The sequence below is a fragment of the Canis lupus genome, chromosome 18, assembly GCF_011100685.1.
Source record: "Canis lupus familiaris isolate Mischka breed German Shepherd chromosome 18, alternate assembly UU_Cfam_GSD_1.0, whole genome shotgun sequence".
Classification (NCBI taxonomy): domain Eukaryota; kingdom Metazoa; phylum Chordata; class Mammalia; order Carnivora; family Canidae; genus Canis; species Canis lupus.
In genome coordinates this window covers 31876918-31883745 of record NC_049239.1, presented here as the reverse complement: position 1 = coordinate 31883745, position 6828 = coordinate 31876918, and positions in this window count along the sequence as shown.

Genomic DNA, 6828 nt, shown 5'->3' with positions numbered 1-6828 from the left:
AAGACGTTCCAGGGACTTGGAGGACGGCCTCTGGAGCCAGCCATTCTTTCCTGCCCCAGCACCCAAGCCCGGCTGAGCACCCGAGCTCAGGGCTGCAGCTGCTTCCAAAATCCGCCAGGACCAGATGTGGCTCTGGGCAGTGGCTGTGAAGTGCCACATCCTGCCCTTCTTGGGTGCTCTCAGCTTTTGCTTGCACACGTCTCTTTTGGTGGCGGATCACCAGGTAGTAATCAAGCTCCTAGCATGTGCCTGCCATGGTGCTTCTCCTCTCTGCTGAGCTCAGCCTTGGGCTGATGTGGCCGGTGTGTCCGTGTGACTGGCAGTGGCCGTCACCTTTGGGATATAATTTGAGACACTGATGAAGACTTAGTGCCTTTATATTTATTTCTCTCTTCATCAGCATCATGCCCCAATATTCATCCTTGGCCATTCATTTCTTTGAACTTTGAAGAACTTTAATATTTGGGGAAGATCTTAGAAAACGTAAGGATGAACACCTCAGGGGCCATCAATCATAACCCTTGAGAATTCCCAAAGCCTTCAGGAGATCAGGTGCCGGGTACAGACCGGCACAGACAAGCCTCAGGAGGGGGACTAGCGGAGAGAGAAGGGCACAAAAGATAATACGTGCATCACAATTTTGTAGAGTGCTAGCTGCCAACAGAGGAAAGTTCTAGAAAGGGCTAAGGACCCTGTGATACAGACCCTGAAGGGCTATATGGCAAAAACAGTCCTTTTGTCAGGAAAGGGCAAACCTTCTGTACAAAGAGAGTCCCAATTTTATATCCCTGTTAGAATAGTGTTGGGAAGATGCCAACGGAGAGCATCCTGTATATCCCCCTTTCTCCATCGGGGTGGAGCCAGGAGCGGACGCCCACAAGGCTGGGCTGTCAACCTGATGCAAAGGCAGGAGATGATCCCTTACAGGGTATGTGAGGACGAAATGAAGGGAAGGATGAGACATGTTGCCCTAGAAGACTGTGTTGCTGTGATCTCACCAGCCACAGATCCTTGTCTTGTTCTTTTTGGTGTCTCTGAAATGCTTACCACATGCTAGGAGTTCAGGAAAGGTTTTCTGAGTGCAGTGAGCAAATGACAGGCTGGGAGAGCATTTGAGGCGTGGAAGATCATTTAGCATTCAAGGTCATGTTTTAAGGGTATCACATATTCTTTTTTTTTTTTTTGAGGTCTAATTGGCATGCAACGTGCAACGTGGTAGTTTCATGTGCACATTGTGCTGATTTGATATTTATATATATTATAAAATGATCACCGCAGTAGGTCCAGCTAACAACCATCACCACACATACTTGCACTTTTTTTTCTTGCAGCGAGAATTTTCAAGATCCACTCTCTTAGTTTCTTTCCAATATGCAAAAATAATATTGTTAACTATAGTCACTATGTCTGTACATTACATCCCCATCACTTAGTTGTTTTATAATCTGGGCAATGATTGATGAAAATGTCATTTCTGCAGAATAAGTGCCCAGCAAGATTCACAAATATACGTGTGGCTATCAGGGCATCCCATCCTTTCTTTTGTCCATCCGTGCAACCGCCCATGCATCCCTGGCTCCGTGCACCCATGTATCCATCCATCCAGTGTTTATTGAGTGCTTGCTCTCTGCCATGTTACTTTTAGAAGCTATGTTTAGATTTTTTTTTTCCTGAATAAGCAACTTCTTAAGCCAAGTAAAATGCTTTGCTGCCAGGTTGACAGTCTATGTGCTAGATCTATCCATCGTTTCTACAGAAACTACTTGAGCACCTGTTGGGTGCCAGGTGACGGGGATTCAGTGGTGAGCAAACCAGACATGCCCTTGTCCTCAGGTAGCTTACAGCCCACTGAGCAGAGAATCAAATGGTATATTCCATCATAAGATTATAATTGCAGTAAGTGCTGGAAAGCAAAAGTTCATGGGCTATAAGAAAGGACATGGGGAGGGGGGCACTTGACCTAGTCTGGGAGGTTAGGGGCAGTTTCTCTGAGAAAGGGATGAAGGATCTGAGCTACAGAGTAGGGGAGAACTGAGGGTGTGGCGCTCCGGGCAGAGGGGACCAGACGTGCCATGGCAGGAGTGTATTAGTTTCTTACGGCTGTTGTAACAAATTACCTACAAGCTCAGTGGCTTGAAACACCAATACAGATTTCTGATCATCTAATTCTGAACGTAGGAAGTATGGGATGGGGGGCATGGGGCTAAAGTCAACATGCTGGTGGGGCTGCTTTACCTTCTAGAGCTCCGGCAAGGGATCTGTTCCTTGTCTTTTCCAGCTCCCAGAGGCTGCCTGCGTCTCCTAGCTCATGGCCCCTGCTTGCCGTCCCTCCAGTCCCTGCTTGTTATCACAGCTTGTCACACCTCTGGGTTCTGATCCTCCCGCCTCCCTTGCGATCACACTGGGCCCACCGGGATAATCTAGGATACCCTTTCCATCTCAAGGTCCTTGACTTAATCACATGTTCAGAGTTGCTTTTGGCTCCGGGAGACAACGTACACAGCTCTCAGGGACTAGGGTTTGACATCCTTGGGGGCGGGGGGTCATTCTACAAAAGGAGGTCTGGAGATGTTTTGAGGACCGGAGAGAAGCCCAAGTGGCTGGAGTGCAGAGGACCAAGGCAGGCGAAGCTGGAGTGATCTGCAGGGGAGCAAATGGGCATTCGTCAAGTTTATAACTGTCCACACCCTTTGAGCATCTTCCTGCATTTGGGGAATTTCCCTTGCCACTCACCCCACTTTTCCTAAAGGAGACCTCAGAATTCCCATGTCCCTGACACACAGCCGTGTTCTTAAGTCCAACGGTCAGGGCCACCAGCCCAGTGCCATTTCTTTTCAGAGGGGAGCCAGCAGGTGAGGGTGTGGGTGCCAGCAGAATCCGTTGTCTGGTGAGTGTGGCCACGGTGGCAGCAGCTTCCAGCAGCAGCGGGAGAGGAAGTTCTGGTGTCCAGGGCTCCGCAAGGGAGGGTGAAGCGGCCAGTCTGTGTGAGGGGTGAGGTCGGGGAGGCCTTCGTGGGGCCACTTGGGCGAGCTGGCTGTTCTTTATGGCTGGGCAGCCTCCTCACTGTCTCTCCCAGAGGTTCTGGAGTCACTGAATAACCTCCAGTGTATCCATTTCCTGCCTAGTCCAATGGGAGTGGGTCTGTTGCCAGTAACTAAGACTCCTTAACTGCCTCGGTCGCCAGACCGTAGAAGGTTCTGAAAGTCCTGGTGAAGACTTTGATCTTCACCGCCCCCAAAATGGTAGGAAGCAACATAAATGTTTAAATTAGAAGCTTTGGGGGAAAGTGAGAGATTCACATCCACCCAAGTGCATCCAAGTTTTGAAAATTGACCTTCGAAAACCAGGCCACTCTAACACATCCTAGGCTGGTAGCATGTAACAGGCTTGGTGACGCAAGAGCGGCGCGCGTGTTCTACACCCTGTTGGTAAGTTGTGGTTGGTAGGGGCATTGGTTCTGATTAAGAAGCACAGATGCGTTTTGGGGGTTAGGTGGGGTTCATACATGGGTTCCTAGTTCTATTCCCAACATCTTAAGCACCAGTTCAAACATCATTTGACATCGCACGCAACAATGATTCTGTTCCTACAGCATACCGTGGACGAGGAGGGCCGCTCACAGTGGGAGGGCTCTGTAGGTCCCCCGGGTACTCAGCAGTGTGGAGGGGTGCAGGCGCCATCTGGAGACACCTGTAAGTCACTTGCAGCCCACAGGGTGCACTGGACCTGGGGAGCGCAGGGTTGCAGGGCAGGGGGTAGACGTCAACCCTTTGACAGCTACTCTTCTGTTGGTACTGTTTCTCTCTCACGTGCCTGCTGGTCTCAGTCCCTCTCTCGGTGGCCCCACTGCTGCCACACTGGGTGTGTCTGTTCTAAGCACAATGAGCTGCTTTCAGAATGTCAAGTGTTTGAGATCCAGTAGGCTGCCTTTGAAGCAGCCCATGCCGGAGCCAGGCTTCCATCAGTGGTCAGGGTGTGGAAGCTGTGTCACGTCTCTGCCTTCTTGCCATCCCTCTGTTCTACACGTTCTATTTGGGGGGCAGACTCCTCTGTTTATGAAAGACCATGGTTCAGTCATCTTTCAATTAAACTTAATAAGAAAAACAGACCTCGAATTCTACTCGGATGGAAAGGGCATTTGAATCTGGAGAGGCTGGAGGCTCAGGGAAACAGTTGGTTTGAATAAGGTCACAGATTAATTAGAATTGGGCTTAATTAAAGCTGCATGAGCATCTGGACAACTTTGCCAACAAAGGGGATCATGTGGGTATCTTTGAATGGTCTTTTTCTCTGCTGGGTGCTCGTTTGCTGGTTTGGGCCTTGGTTCCAGCTGCTGTAAGAGACTTCTGTGCCCAAAAGCCTTTCCAACTCAATTACACAGGCTTCTCTCTGGCTGGTTAGTTCAGTCAGAGCACTGTTCTAATGCGGCGAAGGCGAATCCCCAGGTGGGCCCTTAGTTTTAGTCTAGACTGCATTTCTGACTGTGTATGTCCTCCTGTGGGGAGAGAACGCACTTCATGGGCATGGAGTGGATGTAGGCTTTGGGGTGAGTACTCATGTCCCAACCATCTGTCTCCTTTCTTCCATTTGAGGCAGGCATGGCTCTGTGTACTATGTGAATCACAGAGGTGCTCAGCTAGTGTGTCCCTGTAGGGAACTGGATACTAGAACCTTGTGAATGAATTGGACTCTGATGAAGCATCACAGGGCATGCTTTTAGAGCAGCCACACTCATCCCTTTGTTCCTTAAATCCTGCTCTCTTCCTGGCCACCATCTGGAAACAGCTGATGAATTAATTCATACCAAGTTGGCAATGACCAGACATGGCTCAAAGTGTGATTTGTATTAGGAATACTTATATTTTTGACTAGGAAAATGCATTTTTCCCCCTAAACCAGTGGTTTTAAACCACTATGGAGACATATTTAGGTTTGAGTGACCAAGCATCTGAGTTTGCAGGGGTCTGAAGGGCTCCCAGGATGTGGGGTTTTCAGTGCTAACGCACACCAAGTTCTGGGAAAAGTGGGATGAGTTGGTTGCCCTAATCTAGGGTATCTAGGAGAGGTAAGTGTGTGTGTGTGTGTGTGTGTGTGTGTGTGTGTGTGTGTGTGGTGTCTGGTGAGGATTGCTGAACACAGAGTTTGGGGTCCTCGGCTTAGCTTTAGTCAGAAGAGCAAAAACTTTCATGTTTTACATTTTGAAATTGTGGACAACATTTTCCCTGAAAGGCATTTGAAAAATCTCACTTTCAAAGAATGTGGGTCAAAAGGCATCTATAGGGGACAAGAGCAGGGGAGATGTCTGGGGGCAGAGAGGTTCCCTTCTTTTCACCAAGAAATCATTGCCACTCTGCTGACATGAAGTACAGGGTTTGAGTGTCGTCACAGTAAAGGAAGGAGGGGTTACCTTGAATGCAGAATCAAAGGGAAGGGTCTGTTTTGGGGGGCAGGATAGTATCTGACACAGCACTTTGCGTTTTCCCCTAATTTTACCCTTTCATTTCCCCACTGAAGCTGGAATCCAAGTGCTAAATTTCCGTACCTCAGGAGAGGCTGTGTCACAATGAAAACTGCCTATGATGCACTTTTCTTCCAGGCTTTTGTTTTCCATAAAAATTCCATTTAGTTGATGCCATTATGTTAACTATCTTGGAAATCACTGGAGGGGAGTAGAGAGATTTCTGTAAATTTTAGGAGATGAGAACTAAAAGTCTTTGAACATCAAGCTCTAAGAGGTGTTAAGACCTCAGAAGACAATAGCCCTTTGTACCTATAAGAACTTGGATCCAAGTTATACATACATACATATTTAATCTCAAATGGAGTATGAAAGGATGAATCTGTCTTCCTCTGGAGGCTCTTCGGACACTTGTTAGTTTTCTTCAGTCACCACAAAAGCCCAGTCTGCCAGGTCACCCTTTGTCACTGTGACCCTTAAATACCATATAATTCAGATCTACCCAATGCATTTCGCTGCCCTTTCAATCCCTCCTTTTAGCTATGCCTTTGGAACCCTCAGGTTATCATTAGCTAATGCCTCTATTTCCTCAGCATCTTTTGAGTACTGTATTTTTATCCTAAAAGAAACAATCTGTCCCCTGATGATATCGCTTTACTCTGTAGACTTCTTACGTGAAGCTTGTGCCCTTCACAAATCAGAGCCTGGAAGTAGAGAATGTGCCCTTCATATTTCCTTCTGCTGTTTCCAAACTATTTCTTCCCTGTCTTAAAAAAGAAAATCTCCTCCTTCCAGTTTTAAAATAGAATAGAGAAGTATCTTCCCTGTCTACTCTTGCATTTCAGAACAAAAGGAGACTGAGAAACAGAACATTGATCTTCCATCCTAAAGAACACTAGGAGACATTTGTCACACTGAACCATAATATTTGAGGAAGGATTGTCAAAAGTAGTAAAAGAAGCCAAATAGTGGTTCTTCCATCAAGAGAGGGTGTCTTCAGTTGCTGATCTCAGAAAAGGCTCACAGAGCAGTTCTTCAAAGTCAATAACATACCCTTAGGGATGAAATTTTGTTGTTTTAGTTAGGATTAAGTTCAAGCGCATCTAACAGAATCTCCAAAGTAACAGAAGTTAGTATCTCTTTCACATAAGAGCAGTCTAGGGGTTTGCCACCTATTGCTGGCGCAGTGGCTCCACTGTTACCAAGAAATCAGTTTTCTGCTTTTTGGCCTCACTGTCCTGATGTGTAGCTTCCATCTTTATGGTAACCTCTCAATCCAATAATTTGCTGGACCATTGACTATCACATCTGTTGGGGAGGAAAAATTTTTCTCTCTACCCTTTAAGATTCTTCTGGCTGGTCTAAGAAGT